The sequence below is a fragment of the Perissodus microlepis genome, chromosome 22 (genome assembly GCF_051167445.1).
Source record: "Perissodus microlepis isolate ML-2025 ecotype Zambia chromosome 22, ASM5116744v1, whole genome shotgun sequence".
NCBI lineage: Eukaryota > Metazoa > Chordata > Actinopteri > Cichliformes > Cichlidae > Perissodus > Perissodus microlepis.
The window spans coordinates 27,207,264-27,228,155 of NC_140481.1; the positions used below are offsets into that span (position 1 = coordinate 27,207,264).

General features: G+C 39.7%; 1 protein-coding gene across 1 annotated transcript in view; it reads left to right on the forward strand.

Moving 5' to 3' along the window:
- Positions 1–2,898: 2,898 nt before the first annotated feature.
- Positions 2,899–20,892, forward strand: part of rnf19b (ring finger protein 19B) — a 42,592-nt gene continuing 24,598 nt past the window's right edge. Inside the window, exon 1 of the mRNA XM_084918704.1 lies at positions 2,899–3,171. The gene's annotated coding sequence lies outside the window, so the exon portion shown is untranslated. The remainder of the gene's footprint in view (positions 3,172–20,892) is intronic.

Consider the following 20,892-nt stretch of genomic DNA (forward strand, 5'->3'; position numbering starts at 1 on the left):
CCTGCCTTTTTTGACTTTATCCTTTTTCTCCTGCAAATGAAGTCAGGTGAGTTGTTGATTCTAGTCTTAAATATTTAATGTAACCTGTTATTTTGTCTGAGATTATTTCACTGGTGCAGTGTGAACATGTCTGGACAAGTTGGAGGTTTAAAGACAGCACAATGATGGTATCAGTGTCCTGGAGGTTTTGTGTATATGTTACTGATTTTCAGTAAAACTAGTGATAAGAAGCACAAAGCTGTCTTTTATTTTATCAGCCAGATAAAATAAAAAGAGCCTGGAAGTCTGCTTTATCAGTGATAAGCAGCAGATAAGGGCATGTGAACTTGTCTGAGCATAAAAATCACATGATCACTTTAACCCAAATGTCATGCCTGCAGCTTACCTGTGGCTTAGTCTGAAGCAGCAGCTTCATCCTGCAGAAGTCACCTAACCCTCTCTAGAGGTCACTGTTTCTGAGATTTGCTTGTAACTCAAATGTGAAAGTGCGTTTTTTCCTTTTGTATTGTTGTAACCTGAAAATATTCAGTTACTGATCCTTCGCATTTAGACTAAGCATCAAATATGTTTAACTTGTGAATTACAAAAAAAGAAGAAAAAGGTTTTCTTTTTGGTCTTTACTCAAATAAAGACTTTTTTTGGAAACAGGAAAAGATGACATGCATCTGGCATGACTCATACTGAAAACCTTTCCTCCTTTAATTGTAGGAAAAGGAGTGTAACCAATAAGAACAAAGAGGTTCTTTTAGAAAAGCCGAGCACAGAGTAGTCACCCTGGATTATTGCAAAGCAGCACGTGGTCTCAAAGCAGTGACGGTTAACCCCTCAACATACACTTTCTTGCATTTTTATCCTGGTATTATATGTTCTTGGCATTGCTTTGGTTGCTCTTTGTTGGATCTAGTATTTTTTTAATAAAACACAAACTATTAACTTGTATGGTGTAACGTCTAAATTGTATTTTAAAGGTCAAATTATTTTTGGATCGAAAAGAATTTAAATCTTCTGAACTGTAAGCTTTAAATTGATTGTTTGTAACATTATTTTTTCCTCACAGATCCATGTGTGTTTATATTATTTATGTTTACTCTGTAGTTTCTCTTGTAAGGTAACGTATGTAATGTGGGATTGCAACATTTCTGAATAGTTGTGCATATATATCTATTGTGTCCTTCAAACAAAGCATGTCATGGTTATCTCCTGTTATCAGACTGCTTGTTGATGATATATGTTTGTATAAGATGTTATTTAAGACATGACATTCCAGTCATGTTTCCTACGTGAAGAAGTGTGGCTGGAATTCAAGGCTGTGTTTATTAATAGGTGAAACGATTACTCACTATTAGTATTTTTGTTCTAAAATGAAAGTGGAATCATTTCAAAGTCTGGGGAAATATTTTCCTTCATCATCATTTCTTTCATCATGTCTCTTTCTACCTCTCGCTCCGTCTGTTATGTTAGAAAGACTAATGTGTTTCTTTATCTGAGCTGACTCGATGAAAGCATCCTCTTTTCACATTTAGGTGAAAAGAATAGGAGCTCACTATAAAAAATGAATGAATGAATGAATGAAATGTGCTCACTATAATGAATCCTTCCCTGGTCTCTGATCAGGTCCCTGGTAATTTTAAGGATTCAGTCATTCAGCCACTTTTTAAAAACTCCAAGTTCGACCCGTCTCTTCTTGGCAGTTATAGATCCATCTCACAAGTATTCCTAAAAACCGTTAATAATTGATCCTTTTCAGGCAGGCGTTGTAGCGCTCATTCCACTTTATCACTTTGTCTTAGAGTCTCCAGCAACATCTTGATTGTACTGTTTCTGTTATATCTGCTGGCTTTTGAGTGATAAGAAACATAGACATTTGAGAACATATAAAGACCTTTCTTATCACTACTATGCAGATGAAATCTACGTTATATATCTCCCTTAAGCCACAATGTGTTCCTAGACTTAAAGGTTGGCTGGCTGCCACTTTTCTCCAACTTAGCGAAGCTCATGGAAACTTCAGGTCTCCTTACCACTAAATTACTTTACTAAAATTTCTATCGGGAACCTTGGAGTAGTCTTCACTTTGAATGCTTGTGTTAAATATCTGGCTTGGTGTTGTTTTTATGACTAATAGAGATATCATCGTGTCGCGCCTATATTTCATCACATCTGGGTTATTGATTCATTTTTCATTTGTCTTAGCAAAGCTTCATTGAGACATATTTTCTGTGAGACTTCTCACTGAGTCTTCTAAGCACCTAAAGGTCACTGACGCTCCACATTAACTACAGAATCCACTTTAAGATTTCGGATTTGGCTTTTAGAGCCCTACATGAAAGAGCACTACCGTACAACACTTAAAATTTTCATCCCCAGCAGAGGTCATGTGACCATGCTGGCTGTACAGCACAGGACTGAGAACTAGGAGGCTGAGCTTTTATAGCAGCAGAAACTCTGAAATCTGTGGACTCCATGATCTGTTTTTAAAAAGCGCCTATTTTTACACTTATTTTTGGGTAAATTTTTGTTTTGTGTTGTGAAGCACTTTGTGGTATTTATCTTCAAAGGTGCTGTAAATATGTCTTATCTGAAACATTTTGGCACAATAAACTTTTGTTCTCGGAGGGATTTCTGCTTCTGCTCACTGATGTGTTTAATAGAAATGAGTTCACCATCGTTTGGGATTAGGACCCAATGTATTACCGACAGATATCTTAATAGATAAACATGGTGCTGCTGTGTTAGAGGTGGTAATCTAAGAAGCAGTTAAAGCAAATCTGCCCTTTTTATTTATTTATTTTTGCACATTTACAGTAAACTAGCCCTTGCGCCACGGGGAGGGGTTTCCACATTGACGGGGACGTGACGTCACCGGCCAGGGCTTTCCTCCATGACGTCAGGGGGCGGTGGGGCGGCAACCAGAGAGCGCGAGGCGACGCGGAGCGAGCTGCGGAGATTAGAGTTTTTGCGCTGCGCTCCTGGAGCGCAGGAAAATCAGAGTCCGCCGTCACCTGCCAGGAGACCCCCCGCCGAGCCCGAGAAGAGAGACAGAGGCTGGCACGGTAACGGAGGACGGTTTACACCCAGACTGTAGATCAGCGAGCCAAGCACAGGAACACCGAAGCGGCCGCCGCATCGCTCCCCAGCCTCTCCTGTGGAAGAAATCCGGTCCTGAGCAGGGTGAGTGTCCGGTGATGAACCCTCTGCTGCATGAGCTGCTTAACAGACATGTCACGGATTTAAATGTGTCTCTTTATATTTGAATGTATGAGATAAATAAAACAAAACTGGCCGTTGAGGAGTAGATCTGTTTGCCACTAAAATAACTGTTTTCTGAATGGTCATTCAAAAAGCCTGATAGTCACAGGTGAGCTCAAAGCAAACCATCCACGTTTTTATTAGAGAGCGGAAAAATCTCAGTCATGTAGGCTGTTTAAATACAGCGAGGACGAGCCCAGCTGCTGCAGTGTAACCCTAAACTATAGAAGCAGAATGTCCAAGTCATCCTGAGAGTTAAAATGCTGCCCTGGCTTTGCCTTTAAAACACATTCCTGTCTGTTCTGCCACTCCCCGGTCACTCTGCTCTAAGGACACTGTGTATTTTCCATAAAAGATGGGAAAAAATACATTAAACATGACTGTGAAAAGGAAGCTGGCAGCAGAAGCCTTACATGATAATAAAACGCAGTGTTAGAGGAGGTGTTACAGAAGCTTAGAGCTCCTCAAACACTCCTCACAGGAATATGAATATTTATGTTTTGGGGGCTTTTACTTCTGTTTCAGGCCAGATTTTCTGAACCGCCGGGGTGTGGTGACCATCACCAGCACCCCAGTGTAGGGTTTTCTGAAACGCTCAAACTAAAAGCAGCACAACCAAATTCAAGCGAGCCAGCACGAACCGGTGCCTTTGCAGATGTTATGAATCAGATAAGGGGTTGAAATGAGTTGTAAATAATGACATGGTTCAGTTATGATGTTGGGATGAGAGCTCAGGCTTAATGAGGCCTTCCCGTTTGTGTCACGTTGCCATATAGTTATTTGACATCCTTGTAAATAGTGTTTAAAGGCTTAAAGAAAAACCTCTTTAACTGCCGTACTGGTCTTGGTGAATGACACATCAAATAGTAGATTTGCTTAGATTTACAGATTGTGATGGTGTTTCTTTTTTTTTCAAGCCACCCCTTAAATAACCAATACTAATATTTATCTTTTTATGACTGGAGTACAGGTGAGTCAGCATGATGAGTTTGTTTTGATTCTTTGAATGTGGCATAGACGTGACACAGTCAGTAAATCTGTCTGGCTGGTTTTCGTAAAGTAGGCCTGTTATCAGTGTTGACCAGGCCTTTTACTAAACAGGACCTATTATCAGCACATTGTTTTTATTCTCAGCGTGTATGATTCACATGTCAAAATGATTTTCACATAATACGCAGCCTTTGTGCTTCACCTCAAGCCATCATCTGCCTTTAAGACAACTTTCTTGTGATTGGCTAGCCCTCGTAAACAGAAGGTTTTACCAGCAGGTGGGTGAAGCTGCTGGGATGATAAACTGAGCATTTAGAGCAGTTTGAAGCCTGAGCTTTTGGCTCACAGGGATCAGTTGTACTATTTTCATGTCTGTTATGCAACGAAATATTTATAACACACAATAAGGAAAAGCATAAAAAAAAAGAGGATGCGTAAAGTCAATTAATAATCAATTATTACCTCTCCCAGAGCGTGATGATACCTTTGAATGGCCAGTGCTGTTTTGTTTTAAGGTCACATTTTGAATACCTTTCCCCATCCTAGAAAAAGGCAATATAGCCAGGATTTTTTTTAATCCTTATGTTATATCAGATTAATTTTTTCAGTTAACCAAAAAAAAGGGCCAAATATCAGTTAATATAATTTAATAACAGGTTTATTACGGTGAACCTGTAAAATTAATAGCTGGAGAAAATGCCAAAAAATGCATGTTTGACATAGTTTGAGGCCACTAGAGTGCGCTGACAAATGTATTTTTACTTCTGTAAAATGTTTTAAAGTCAGTCGAATTGTTTTTCAAATTTCAAAGATCTGTATTGACCTCGAGAAGCACATTCTCTCTCTGTTCTCTCTGTGTTTGCGTGGGCTTTCTCCAGGATCTCACATGTAGAGTCCATGAAAAAAAAGTACATGGGTAGTGTAGCCGAGTGCTGTTTTTAACTGTGGTTGTGGATAAGTGGAACTGGGCTGTTATCATTTTATTTAATGGACTGGACCAATGTGCCAAATGTAATCTATGTTTAATAGGATCAGTAGAATGGAGTCGAATCCAAAGCACCTGATTAGTGCAGCACTAAAAACACAGAGATGTAAAATAGTACTTTGAACACATCTGTTTAAGGAACTGTGTTTAAATTTTAATCTCTAATGTCTCGGTCTTCAGCTTGTTAGCTTTAAATGTTTTGTTTAACAAATCTATTTGCATACTGAGCTGCCTGGAAGCATCTCCAGAGACGATTTACAGGACAGGTGCAGCTGTGAAAAAAAAAATCAGTTATAGAACATTATTAAAACATTTAACAGTCTTAAAATTTTCACTGAAAAAGCTTTTCAAAGCAATAGGTAAGGAATATGGTGTCATCTGAACCAAACTGCATTAAGCACAGCATATTGTACAAAAGAAGTGAGGTTAAAAAGTGTTACAAGTGACTATATTTGGAGTACGTGGTAGAGGATGACCTCATCCACAGGAGTTTCAAGTTTCTGTGCCATTACGAGTTTCAGGTTACAGACAATAGCCGGGAATTACACCCTCAGATGGACTGTGGGTGTGTGTGTGTGTGTGTGTGTGCTGTTGTTTCCTCTCTGAAACCTGAATCCACTCATTCAGTTTACTACTACTGCCGCTCGCCCCGTCCCTCGCTGTGCGTTCCTCAGTTTGTGTGTTATGAGGAGATGTATAGGAGCTCAGAGGTTTCCTCTCAGTCACTGCAGCGGCTCTCGGCCTCACATTAAACATTCAACAACTCAGCAGTATGGCTCCTGAATGCTCCTCTAATTATAGAAGCTCCCAGCCTGATTCTCTCTACCTCCACCTTCCACTGCATCGCTCTGGACTCTCAGCGTACTTTATGTGTGTGCGTGTGTGTGGGAGAGGTGTTAATGAGAGTCAGTGGGAGAGAGAGAAAACTCAAACTCTCCATTTGTGTACCCATCTGCCTCCCCTGCTTGAATCCCTTAAGAATATCATTTTATGTGTTTCCAGATAGATAGATATATATTAGTCACTAAGTCAGTATTTGTGGTAACTTTATCGAGCAGGGCAAATTCTTCGTTAGTCATTTCTTATAAATTGCAGTTATTACTCATCACTAGAGCTGATTTCTGTTCTTTGCCTGTCGACTGATTTATAGAAAATATCCGGTGTTAGTGTGAAGTAGAGCCAAAGTCAGTCAGCTAGCTAGTAAATTTGTCCATGAAAAGAATCTAAGTGGCAAATATTTTAAAAATGATCAAATCAAAATGCAAAAATTTAAAGGCCAAACAATGAATCACTTAATTTGTACAGTATACTGCAGATAAAGAGAAAAGCGTTGTTACTATAGCCCTTAAAGCACTATAGGTCACATTTTCTAACACGTTGTGGAAGCCCAAGCTGGGTTTTGGTGTTTTAAAAAAAGTGCGTATAAGAGGTGGAAACTGTGAGATTTTTGCCACTGATTTGTTTTCGTTCCTTTCTGAAGGTGTGAAAGGAGAGGAGAACATTTAAATCAAGCACACAAAAAGATTTACTAACATTTACAACTGCAAATTGTGCCGATATTTAATGCCAACAAAGCAGCGCAGCTTCTGAAACTCACCTGTAAAACTAGCCACACCTATGAGTGCTAATGGGAGACTGTGCTCACACACCTTGGCATTAGTCTGGTTGCAAAGATCCAAAACAGATAAAACCACAAACTACAATTTAAAAAAATAGTGAGAGCTAACTAAAACACTACTATGTACTCACAAAACTAACAAAAATAAAATGTAGTTTTATTTTTTGTCATATAGGGTGAATAGTCAACCATTCCAAGCACAAATCTTTTTGTTGCAGGAATATCTACATGAAGTGTTTTATTTCTATTGTATTGTCTAATCTGAGCTTCAGAAATCTTACCACCCACTTTGCAAATAAAACTAAAACAAAGACTAAAAACTGAGCAAAACTAAACTGAAACTACCCACACTGGAAAGTAACTCAAACCTAAATATAAGACATAAAACTAATGATAAACTAAGTAACTGATTTCCAACACTCTTGGTTCGTATTTCGCAACGTTTCTCCTTCTGGCTCTGTTTTGGTCTCCACCACCTCCTGAGAGAATGGGTAGCAGTGTGGCTGCTAGCTAGTTTGCTAGCCAATTACAACTAAAGTCAAACCAAAACAGTGACTCTGAAGGCTTCAGATCCAAAACAGCAGCTAAAAAGAAGCTAAAACGCCAGCTTTCAATATTCAGATTTACTGTACAGTCTTAACCTTAAAACCATATCTAAACATTTAACCACAAAGAATAATAAACCAAGTAGCTATTAAAATGAATCTCATGCCTGGTTGCTCTCATTATCAGGTTATGTCTGCACCAAAGTCCCAAACTGATGCCTAACGTTAATTATCAAATGTATGACACTAATAGTTCCTGAAACAAATTATTCTGCATCTTCAGTAATCAGTAACAGGCCTTAGAGACGGATGGATAGAAAGATTAGAGGCACAGAGTGAATGCAGCAGCAGTAAAGTGCTGATATGGAAAGTGGCCAACAGCGTTGTCCAGTTCCAGAGAAAAAGGGAGTGGGAACAGAATAAATAGATGGCACAGCTTCATGCGGGTGATTCAAATATTTTATTCTATTCAAATTCATTTCACAGGGAAGGAAGCTCAAGTTTTTAATCTGCTTCTTGTTGTGGTGCCATGTGAGTAGATGACCTTTGAAATTTATCTGAAGCTCTCTCCATTAATCAGACTTTCTGTTATTCACGGCATACAGAGTTTGTCGTCTGTTTTAAGATGTTTCCTTTCTTTGTCTTTGAGAGTTCTGACTCTCTGTGTTGTTCCAAAATTCAATAAAAATATCAGTCATTAAAAAAGAAAGCAACAAGCTTAGGGTGAGCCAAATTTGACAAGCTGTTTGTAAATGTTCTCAGGGGAGAGGCTTATATAAACACACACACACACGCACACACGCACACTCTGATAGTATGCAGGTCTTGTGTGTGTGCTCGTTTCCAAGGAAGAGGCTGTACGAGCAGCATTTCCACAGAATATTATCCATTATCAGCACCATCGCCCAGCTCATTCTGTTTGGCTTACAAAATAAAACTGATATAAAGATCATGTGATCTTCATCAGAAAATGCTTTTTAGAGAAATGTGACTTAATCTCTCTGCAGACCTTTTTGCACTTAAAACCCTTACAGTAAAACTAGGTGTTTAAAGTAAGCGCTCATTTTCTTTTGAACGCAACTTAAATGAAAGCGAAACAGTTTCATTTTTTTTCAGCCCACACCAGCTAATCTTATCAGCGCTCAATCTCTTTCAGATGTATCCAATTGCTGAGGCGTGGTTGATTGTGAAATAAAAGTATGATTAGTGATACAAAGTTGGATGTAAATAAAATTAACAGTGTGAAATAATCACTAAATGTGACAGACTAGAGTTTTGGCAGTAGTGAATTTATTGGTGTTGACATTTTAGTACATTTTTAAATGATATTCAGGGGTTTTTTGTACTATATATGAAGCCAAAACATGCTAGGATTTTAAAAGCAAGACTGTCTAGTTCCAGATCCTTTAGGTTTAAGGATGATTTTCTTGTTAACAGTTAAAGAGGGCAGGATGGTGGTTAGCACTGTTGCCTCACAGCAAGAAGGTCCTGAGTTTAAATTCAGGGTCTTTCTGTGTGGTGGCAATGTTCTCTCCGGGTACTCCAGCTTCCTCCCACAGTCCAAAGACATGCAGGTAGTGGGGTTAGGTTAATTGGAAACATGAAATTGCCCATAGGTGTGAATGTGAGTGCAAATGGTTGTCTGTGTCTGTGTGTTAGCCCTGCGACAGACTAGCAACCTGTCCAGGGTGCACCCTCCCTCTTGCCCCAAGACAGCTGGGATAGTCTCCATCTTCAACACCGCTGTGTTGGCTTTTTCAGTCAGAAGTGACTGCTGGTATGCTTGGTTAACAAGCTACATTTATAGTCTCTTATTGTTCAACACACAAACAACGTACTAGAGTTTCACGCAGGAAAACCTGAACCAAACTGTAGTGCTTGAACTGCTTAAAGACAAAAAAGAGACCATCCATACGGCCCGAAACCAGTTTATGTACCGGAGTGTAAACACGCTTTAATGCTGTAAAGTTGGCCATGTTAGCATGGGAATCTTGGGTATTGACTTCCTTCTGGGGACAGCCTCCAGGGCCCACAGGGGGACTACAGTTTTTGGTACTTCTGTGTTGGCTTCGTTTTTTAGCCCTGGAGGCTGCCAGCCCTGATATACATACCAAACGTGGAACAAGATAAATTTCCTGGCATGACTTTCATGAAGTAAAACAGTAATGACCCATATAAGTCAGTTTATATTACGTAACCTTTATCTCTTTTATATGTAGTTATATTTCTAAACTATCACAATTAAGTTAATCGATTTGTGCAAAAAGGTTTTACGGATTTATCTCGGCCACCTTGTGGTCATGGTTGCTCTGCCCCGTGATATTTTTGTTCACGTGCCCAACAATTTCCATCTCCTTAATACATCCAGATCTTCACCTCAGTGAGGCAAACTTCTATTCGCTGATAAAGACATCATTCTCTTCTTCTACAGGTGTTTTAACTGGAATTTTATGAGACACCTTTATAGTTGTGAATGACAGGAAGCTCATAATGAAAGAGAAATGGTTGGCATTTAAAACATCAACCAGGAATCACTTAGTCGTTACCAAAACTAGTTCTTGTATTTCCCATGACCGTCCTCCTGCAGGTTGCAGGTGTGAATACTTGAATGTTTGATGCTCATTGGGAACAACAGGTAGTGGCCGTTGTGAATAACTATAAAGAAATGATTTGTGCAATGAGGCAATACAGCGGAAAGAAGTTGAGTATGACCAGATGGCCGTGATTCAGCAGTAAAGTATGAGGTCGTTATTATTATAACCCTGATGAGCAGCCATGATATCTAATCGTGCTAATCGTGCTCCGAAGAAGCAGCCTTGGCTGATCGACCGTGACGGTGTTTTTTGCTTGACCTCTTCTTGTGAAGGAACATTTAGACGTTAGTCATGTATGGAGGGCCACGAGCGCCAAAATGAATTAAATAAATACATCTTTAATGATTTAATATTGAATAGAAAATGTCTTAAATTACATTCATTATTTACCAGTTTTATTAATTAATAACACATTGAATTAATTTTTTAATGATGTATTTCTTTAATTTGTTTTGGCACTCATGGCCCTCCACAGTGGTATGCATGTGCTGCTACTATGGAGGTCTAAACGTTTAAAGTGTTTTATTTTTTCGACATCAGGGCTTTACAGTTGATCTGTCACTCGCTCATTCGCCCATACAGCTGTGCAGCTGACATGCAAAGTGCTGTCTTACCAGTACCCTGGGAAATTTTGGCATGTGAAGCGGGACCCGAGATGGCCCGTGCAAACCATTAATAACAATAAGGGTCAAACTGTGCATAACAACAGAACAATGACCACTTTACTGCCAAGTTCATCTGAAACAATAAATAATGGGTCACACGCTTTTATTAGCTGCATTCTTCGAAGACACTGATGAAGACGTAAGTTCCTCCTAGAAGTTCTGGCACAAGTTCACAGAAATTCAGCGTTGTGCTGCAGTTGCACTGCAAAAACACACAGAGGCATTTTTACAACAGGGCCAGCTAGCCTATTAGCTGATTGATTCTAATTAGCTGTCTTCTCTGAAGACACACAGGCACACACACATCGTGCATTATTAGCTGCTGGTTGAAAGGGGGACCACCTGTTCCACTCCTGGCCCCCGCTCTCAGATTAGCAGGGCTTTACTCAGTATCACTACAAACAGGATAACAGCCTGAGCCGAGCTATTTGCTCTCTGTGGACTTTCTCGTGTTGTCATCAGTCGGTTTAGACTGCAGCCTTTTAGCTGACGCTTTTATCCGAACTGATAAGATGCCTTCGAATGAGCTGAGCGCAACAACAGGATAATCAGTTTAGGCTGATTTGATGTGTTTCATGAAAGACTGGAAAGAAATGTTAAGTGGCGTTTGCTTTATTGAGGTTGTGCTTGGTGGCATATTGAATCTGCCGCATGTGTGCGTTTATATATTTTAGAATCTGGGAGAGCAGGAGGAAAACATCCATCAAAGGTCAAAGGAGGGGCTGCCATAAGATCGCTCCTATATAACAATTTTTAATCCATAGAGGATGAAACTCTGTTCCTCAGGCAGATCTGCAGCCGCACAAGAGGAATGAGCCAATGAGAAAAAGAAAGATCAGAGTCAAAGCAGCCTGACATTTTTCTCTGGAATCAGCAAAGACAATAAACTTCAGTCAAGTTCTTAGGAATGGGAGGGTTTAGGCACTTTGGCTGAAACCCAGAGTGGAGGAGAGATGTGTCTTGTAAACACAAAAGGCTGCAGCCTGTCACGCCATTACTTAGAAAGCTCTGCGGTTAGGTTTGCAGTAAGGTAATTTATATAATAATGGAGGGTTTTTTAATACTACTTTACATAGAGTCTAATTAATATTTTGCTTCATCACCATTGTTGTTTGTGTAGATATTAATTTACTGGCCATGCTCAGATCATTACTTACCTTAGGGCTGTATAGAAACTCATTTTGTTCCCACTTAACAAATAAACATGGGCTGAATAGTCGGCTTTTTCCCCATGCATGCATGCGGTGGTACACCACTAGGACTCATTTAAACTAAGTGTTTTTTTCTAAGCTAATTTTGTATTGTTGATAAAGCTCATGTGTTTGATATTATAATGAGCTTCAGGAGATTGCAAGCTAATGCTCTCCCAGCACCGGACCCAATCCCAGATAAATGGGAGAGTTGCATCAGGGAGGGCATCCGGCATAAAATCTGTGCCAAATCAAACAAGCAGATCCATCCACTGTGGCGAAGCCTTGGGAGCTAAGAGAGCAGCTGAAAGTTATTATAGTTAAAGTTTTTTTTGTGATACAACAGCAGGCTAATAGTTTATTTGGATTTTTAAAAAAAGTAAATTATCGTCTGAAAATGTGTGCACAACATGTTCTAAATGGGAACACTTCCCCAATCATGTCCTTTATGTACAAAGCTCCCTAATTGTATCCGTGTTTGCCCCCTCGTTGTAGATTAAACTACCGAATCCACAAAAAGTATAATTAGTTTCAGTTTCAGCCGCTTCATCTATTATGTGTAATAATAGATAAAGAGCTAGTGGTGTGTTATTATCACATATCGTATCAGATTTTTCCACAGTGACTTCATTAAACGCGAATCTGTGAGCTGTTCATGTATGTTCACCTCACCTTCGTGTGCGTTTGTGTGTGTGTGTATGTGTGTGTCGTAGCGTGAACCCTGTGCGGACAATGACGAGGCAGGCGGCAAGTCGTGTTATATAACAGCAATTAGTTCTGACAGCTGCACACCTGTAGCGCACAGCTGATTACTTCGAACTGCATGTTGGTGTGAATGTTCGTGTGCGTGTCATTGTGTGTGTGTGTGTGTGTCCAATCATCCTTCATCATGGCCTCTAATGTGGAGTAACCTGCTAGCAGGGCCCACACTAGCTGAATCATTTCAGTCTTACAAACTCTTGTTAGATATTTATTTGTCCTGCTTGTCTTATTTAACATGTTTAAGTGGCTTGATTCATTTTATTTTTTCAAGAAAATTGTTTCTTTTTTGCTATTTCTTTCCATGAGAAAGAAATAGCCTCTGTCAGTGCGCCCCAGGGTGGCTGTGGCTACAATGTAGCTGCCATCACCAGTGTGTGAATGTGTGCGTGAATGAGTGGATGACTGGATGTGTAGAGCGCTTTGGGGTCCTTAGGGACTAGTAAAGCGCTATATAAATACAGGCCATTTACCATTTTTACCATGTTGCATACCGGGCTTGCACTAATGGTGAGTTAGCTGGAAAATGTCCATCCCAAAGTTCCCTCTGCACCGTTTCATCAAGAGTCATAAAGATGAATAGAAATACATTCAGTAAAAGGCAACAAGTCAAGTCAGAGCAGGTAAAATAAATTTTGTTGTACCTTAGGGGAAATTTGTCCTAGGATTATTGCCAAAGTATACTGAGTTAGATGTCATAAAAAATAAGGAAGATCACAAGGACACCTGAATATTAAACATCAAATCGTTGTTATATACGCAAGTAGAACTCAAAACTGGATTTTACTTCTAACTATACTTAAACCCAGTTGAACTTGGATAAAAAGGTGTTTTTGTGTGAACATATGTTCCTGCAGGATGGGTGTGGCGAGTATGTGCTCTGAGCTGCAGCAGTTTAGGCAGTTCATGCCCTGCAGGGAGAAACTGGAGGATCCCAAAGTGCTGAGGCGTAGATTCACCGTCTAAGACAGAACATTGTGTCTGCGAGCTGCTGAGGACGGATTACCTGCAGATCGCACCGGCCTCACTCTGTCTGTCTGTTTGTCTCTCGCTCTGATTCAGGAAACCGAGTCCAGAATTAGGCTGTGAGGACTCATTGTGGCGGTTTAGGAACTTGGACTATTATAGTTTTATTGTCTTGTAAACTACATGATTAAGAGTTCCACTAGTGGCCTTTACAGGCTGCAGTTATTATTACATCATGTTGAATTAAATGAAGAACACGTGGATGATTTTTCCTTTTAGTTAATCCACGAGATCTGGAAGCTACAGGAGACACCGTGGAGTCAATGAGGTTAATGCTGCCTGCAGGGACACGCTGGATCTAAATTAAGAGCATAGCTTACACGTCCACATTAAATTATCGATATATGGGTGTGTTTTATTCTGCACATGCTAACTTTGCAAAGCCTACAACATCTGGGTTGATGTTCTGATGGAATAAAAATGTGGAATGATACATTTTGAAAAAATTCACATTAATATGTTTGACACCAAGAGGAATCATTAGTATGCTCTGAATTTTTGAAATCTCACATTATGAAACATTTGTGTCACATTAAGCACTAAAGTGAGTTTATCAGAATATTCAAAGGATTTGAATCCTTCTTACATTTTAAGACTTTCCTGTATACCTCTCTGTTTTTTCTTTAGACCTTTCATAGTGCTGAATACTCGAAGAAAACATATCCAAAGTTAGAAACAATCCCCATCATCATAATTATTATTATTGTTATTTTGTTCCTTGGCTCAGTATGTTGTCATAGAGTGAAGGATATCGCTAATATGGGCATCCTGGCTGTGAGCACAGAAGCCCCGCCCACCTGTTGTTACAACCTTGAGCTTGTGACAGCCAATTAGATTAAAGTAAACTACAACTGGGAAGATGAACTGAGGGGCCCAAAGGCCCAGTATAAGATGAATAAAGGTTATTTTAATTTGTGAGTCAGAGAAAGCCAAGATTCAAAATATGGTGTTCTAAATTAGTATAATGTGTCCTCTTTATGAACGCGGTTGTCACCACAGATTGTCATCAAAATCATATCTGCAGCAGCAAGTTAATCAACATTAAACAAAGATATATGTTACACTGCTGTAACTGTGCAGTAGTTATCGAAGCCTGGAGTCTGCCTCCACAAACAAATTGCTTTAGTATAATCTGCATGTATGTGTATCATCAGGATGTATGTTCAAATGTTTGGGTCGTGATAATAAAATAAGAATAAAGGCTCACAAACACATATGTGATGCATTGATTCAGCTATCTTTGTGTTAGTAAATCTAATGTGCAGTATGTCAGCATACCAGTTTTGTTATCAGCATTGGGATTTTTGCACTCTGAAACTCAAAACTGAGCCAGAGCACATAGAAAACTCTCTGGAATTGTTCATGCAGAAGGACATTTGAATCTAGTTGTTGCAGTACAGAAAAAGTCCTCCAGGGACCACGAACAGCTTCATGGGAATTTGGCCAGTAGCTGTCAAAACCTTAATTTGGACAAAAATGTGGGACAGATGGAGAGACGAACAGGCGAGCAGGAGAAATAAATATCATTCTACAAAGCAGCGGGCTTTGGCAGCCGCAAAAATGCAGCCCACCGGGCAGGTAATTGCATTCACCTGACTGTCCTGGCAAAGATGAAAAGCAACCTCTGCTTGTCATGAGAATCGAGTTTTAGAACTGGTGCTATAAAACAAGAGTGCACTGTGGGAATGACCCTCGCTGTCAGGTTGCTTGGCTGCAGTTAGGATGCATGATAGTTATAATAATAATTTCCACAAAAGTCCAAAGTGAAAAGAAAAAGTTTAGTTCTTTTTTTTTTCAGATGAAACAGTTACTTAACCTTGTGTTTTTGAAGCTTTGATGATTACAGCAGGGCAGAGAAATATTATTACAGGCATGTAGATCCTGGAAGGCTGCATGTTAAAGCAGCCTGCAGTGTGTGTGTGTGTGTGTGTGTGTGTGTGTGCTGAATTGAGCAGCAGTGGAGTAGGAGGACAAGTGTAGAACAAAGTGCGTGTGAGCCTGTTGATAACAAATCAAGTCCAGATTGTGAAGTTCTCAGGCTGTTCAGGCCCATCTGCCAAAGCACGACACGAACGCTGCACACACACACACACACATACACACAAACGTTTGCTTGGCTATCTCTGTGAGGACATTCAATTATTCCAACACCCCTTACCTTTGAGTTAACCATAACATCGCAGCACGTCACCTTTACCCCATCATCATTCTAACAAAGCTTCCAAGGACCAAACCAAGCAGATCTGTAGATGCTCACATCATCTAAAAACGTAACACTGATAAAATTCCCACTAATAAAAACTGCATTTTATTGTTTTTATTTTGTTTTATTCAAATACTTCATTTGCTAAAGAGGTTAAAAAATACATGACAAATTAGAAATGCAGAGTTGTCGTGACTCCAGATACCAAGTTTGATAAATAATTAGTGAAATGCGTGCATCCATTAAAACAGTGCGTTCTCACAACATCCCCAATTATAACTTTATTGGCTCATAATGTCAACGAAATTGGATGGTAGCAGTGCAAAACAAACCAATTAACCCAGTGACAATGATGAAGAACACAAAATGAGTGCTTTAAAGAAAGAAAATCAACATTTCAAACAGAAACTGGCTGTTTTTTGAGTAGGACTCCACCTATTGAAAGAAGTGCACCACCTGGCTTCAGCCTGACTCTGAGGTCAGGTGGGGAATGCTGGGAATGATGTTCGCTGTTAGCTCTGGGTGAGGCTGCAGATACTCTGTGCGTGGACTCGTTTCTGTTAATGCCATGGCCGTTTTTCAGATCAGTTCCTCATTCATTTTTTTGTTTGCGGAGATGTTTTTTCCACACTGACTCATCATCGGTTTGTGTCGTCATTCAAAGGAGCTGCGTATTGATTTAATGGTTAAATTAGTGTGTGTTAGTAAGTAGTCTTTTTGCTCAATTATAGCAAAATAACAGACACGATTAGAATCATTATTTTCTAATTCTGTAATTGTTTAACACAATTACAGAATTAGAAGAAAAGGAGAACTGTTTTGTTAAGTGTAACTGTAAATAACCAAATACATGGTGCCTCAAAGCACTGCAAACACACACACAAATACACTTTCTGTTCCTTTAAACGCTATTTAACTTTCACACACACTCAGTCACTCTGATGGATGCATTGGGGGCAGATTGGGGTTTACTAACTTTCCCAAAGACTTGTCGACAAGACCGATCATAACTCCAACCTGCCGACTGGTACACACCCGACTCTACCGTCTGTGCCAAAAAATGAAGTAATAACGCATTAGTGGGAAGTGATTTAGGAGAACAACAAGTGATCACTTTATCTCAATTATCCTGTTTTAATAATCTGTGGAAGCCAAAATTGTGTGAAATTTAAATGAGAATAAATGCACATTCCTCAATCCCTAATATGTAACTGTGTCGCCTAATAGAATATTATAAACAGAAAATGTTATAATTATAGATTTGATAGTATAAGTTGTGCCTGCCTGCTGGGGGGGAGGGCACGAAAACCATGCAGGCTCGTAAGCAGAGACTTTGCATAAAAAATGCAACAAGTGCACACGCACCCCAGGCAGCAATCTTTAAGAGTATAACAGGAACGAGCGCTGCGTTGCGGTTTCTCCAGCCATCCGTGTCCACGTCTGCATTAGAGGATAATCTAGGCGTTACTTTACAAACAAACAAGTTTGTGACACATTGTTCTTTCTTCGTACCTCTCAACAGAATCGTTTTCGTTTTCTCGCTGTTTGAATGTTGCATTTTATTGCGGTTATCGTGTTGTTTGAAGGCAGCGCGCTCCCCTAATGTCTGTTCATAGAGGCAGGAGGTGTGTTTGAAATCTTTATAACTTACAAGCAAATTTTGAAGTGGTTTGTTTAGGAAGGAATTTTCTGATTGCCCATTTTAAAAATCTTGGAGACCAGTCTTCAGTTATTGATAATTCCGCAAAGAAGCAAATAGATAAAGAGATTTGACACAAGATGAAGGAATCTTTGATGTTTCCTCCTTTGAGAGGAGAAACAGTCTTTATCAGTTCTGGAGAATCTCCAAAAAAAGAAAAGAAAAGAAAGAGAAACCAGATAGTGAGTGTCTGTGCGTTCTCATCAAAAACATCTGATAATGATGACAGCATCACTGAGCAGGCACATGATAAAACTTTAACCAGTTTGATTCCAGTTCCAGCAGCCCTGATCACTGGGCCAAATGGGAACCCTGCATTGGAGGATGAAAACACACATTTAGAGTAAAAAAAACAGCGTGTGAAGCTCAGGCTGCCACAGAGGAGAGGGCTCTTACACGTAGAGCTGCTGGGGGTGTATATTTAGAAACTGCTGGCTTTTTATACACATCTCCACAAAGACCCAGTTTGACCCAGAGAAGATGGCGAGTGATACACTGCTGTGCTCGCTTTCAGCAGATATTTATTTTTGTTAGCACACTGTGTGTAGGTATGTGTTAAAAATGCACATAAAAGTTTAATGATGTACTTTGATACTAGATATCCTCCTCTGGTTTTGGTTTCTGACTACAGCTCAGAAGTATTTTCTTCCTCTTCCTGCAGCTTGCAGTTTGTTAGAATTTGGTTTTTGAGGTAATTCTTCTGGCCTGATATTTTCCTATTTAGTGGAAACTGTGGCCGAACGTGTGTGCTTCTTGTTGCATTGTTTCTTCCTTTGATAAAACAACAGTGCGTGACATTTAGGCTTTTATAGTGATTGCTGTCAGAGTGATTGGTGCTGACAGGCGAGGCCAGTTCAGATCATATCAGATTAAACCAAAAATTGGTTTCCTCACCTGTTTCGTCATCTGGACATGGAGGTTTACTTTGTCTACAATAAAGCTGACCAGACTTTATTTTTAATTTCTTGGAAAAATGTCTGAGGAGTGTTTTTCTTCAGTGTTCGAGAGAATCACAGTGAATCATCAGATTGGCTGTGGAACTGAAAGTTACTGTGAAGGTTATGGTTTCGTTGATAATGAATGCATTTGCTGCATAGAAGGCTTAAAATAGCTCCAATGTCCAAACATACTGAAGGAAATCAAATGAATCCCTCATATGCACTTTGAAACCGACCTTTTCTTTCCTTTTCCATTACCATGTAAGTTTTTTTTTCTTTATAGTTCATGCTTTGAACTATAAAGCTCTGTAGACATTTACCGGTTTGATAACTTCATAGCTAGTTTCTCATTTTATTGTTTTATTCCTTGTTTGTTATTCAAAAAACTCCCACCATGACAGTTTACATTTGACTTTCTCAGTTATTTACCGTTAAAGCCTCCACAGTCCACTGGTTAATGCACACCTGTATTTTTTACATATTTTAGTACTGGATTTGAACAAGGACACCTCCACAGGACAAGACTCAACAGTCCATCTGCATCTTAAGGATAAAGGACACTCTTTCGAGGATGCCAATGTTCACATTTTGGACAGAGAGGACAGATGGTTTGAAAGAGGAGTGAAAGAAGCCATCTATGTCCACTGTGAGAGACCATCTTTGAACAGAGGCGGGGGTTTACGACACCAACTCTCTGCCATCTATAATCCAGTTTTGAGATCCCTTCCCAGACGCCTTAACGCCCACTCACATCCTGGGCCATCTGACCTCAGGAATTCGCATGATAAGGTGGGGCCAGGTTTCACAATGAACACACCCGAAACTCTGGCTGATTGGGACCCACACCCAGTTTCACACCTTGGCTCAGGCGATTAGAGGATCATCAGGGGGTCCTTTTGTCCCTCTGTGGGGGGATACTCCCACTAGGTTTATATCTGGGACTCTCCACCATTTGACCTTAGAACTGAAGAAGCTTCTCGGATGAGAGGTGAAACGTCTTCAAGTAACTTAAAGAAGTCCAGACGCTTTTCTTTGCAAGCTCCTTTAACTACGATGACCTGGATGACTGAGAACCTTCACAGATATACCGACACTCATCGACCTTAACCTATCTTATAGTACCGTTTTATTTCCCTAAATATAAAACCAGTATAACAGCTGCAGTAACAGGTTATGAGGAAGTCATCTAAATAAATAAAACAGTGTTTTAGCACCACTGTATCCACTCTGTGACTGAATGAATGTGCACTACAAATTTGTAGAAACATTGAATATTTAAAAGGTTTTCAACTCTTGTAACGCTTAAGCATTTATACAATAATTATCAGTTGTTTCATCACTTTTATTACATGTATGTGGACATTTTTGTAAAAGCCTGGCATACATGTGACCTCCAACTCTCTGTTAACAGTTTACTCTTGGAGTCAGATTTTTTTTACCTTTACTTAACTTGGAAACAGAGATTCAGGATCTCTTTTCCTAAAGTGTCCTGAGCCAGAATAAGAGAGCTAGGAAGCTGACTGGTTGATGCTCCGAGCTGTTGGTCAGACTATAAGTTATATAAGTTTCTTTACAAGAAAAAATATGTAAGAGGTTTGCAAAACTGCTGAGGTTCACCTTCAGTCTGTGTCGGCCATGCGTGTCAGTATCTGTTTACCTCAAAAGTCCATGCCACGTCTAATAATAATCATTAACATTTGATCTGTTTTGACTATAAAATGTAACCACTAAACATCAGAATTGTTTATATCTTTAACAAAACATATTTAAATGATTTTGTTTTTTTTAAAAAAGCTTTTTGCATTTAAAATGCAGATACAATACAGGCCCGTATAATCAGTTGTGTTTTGCTTATGACCTGGAAACTCTGGGATCAGACCTTTCAGCTTAGCCCGGAGGAGCAGCTCCACAGACACGTCTCTCAGCCAGTCTGCTGAGCTGTGATTGATCAGCTTATCTGCTGCTCACGTGACTACTGCGTCACACTCTTCCCACAGAGAACCACAGGTTTCAATATCCTGAACGGTGTGATGTTTACTGGGTCAACATATAGTGCATGAAAGCGTGTGTGCATGGGTCTATGTGTGTGTTAAAAGCTTATAAACTGGTGTTCATAATCACATTTGTTAACGCTAAGGCAATCAGAGATGCCGGTCAGCCATTTGCTGATAACAGAGAAAAAAACAATAAATGTCTGCACTGCTGAGGAGGAAGTGTGACCGTGCTTCCTGAGTCTTTTTAATTCACTTTATTGTCTGTTCCATTATCTCTAATGCCACATGACATTTCCAACCATGCCCAGCTCCATGGAGCTCATGGAGAGCTTCCAGGAGCTTTTAGTAGTTACAGAGAAACGCGTAGAAACACACAAATAAATCGGCAATGTGATAACACATCCAAGCTCACACAGCCTGCAATTGTAGTGAGAACA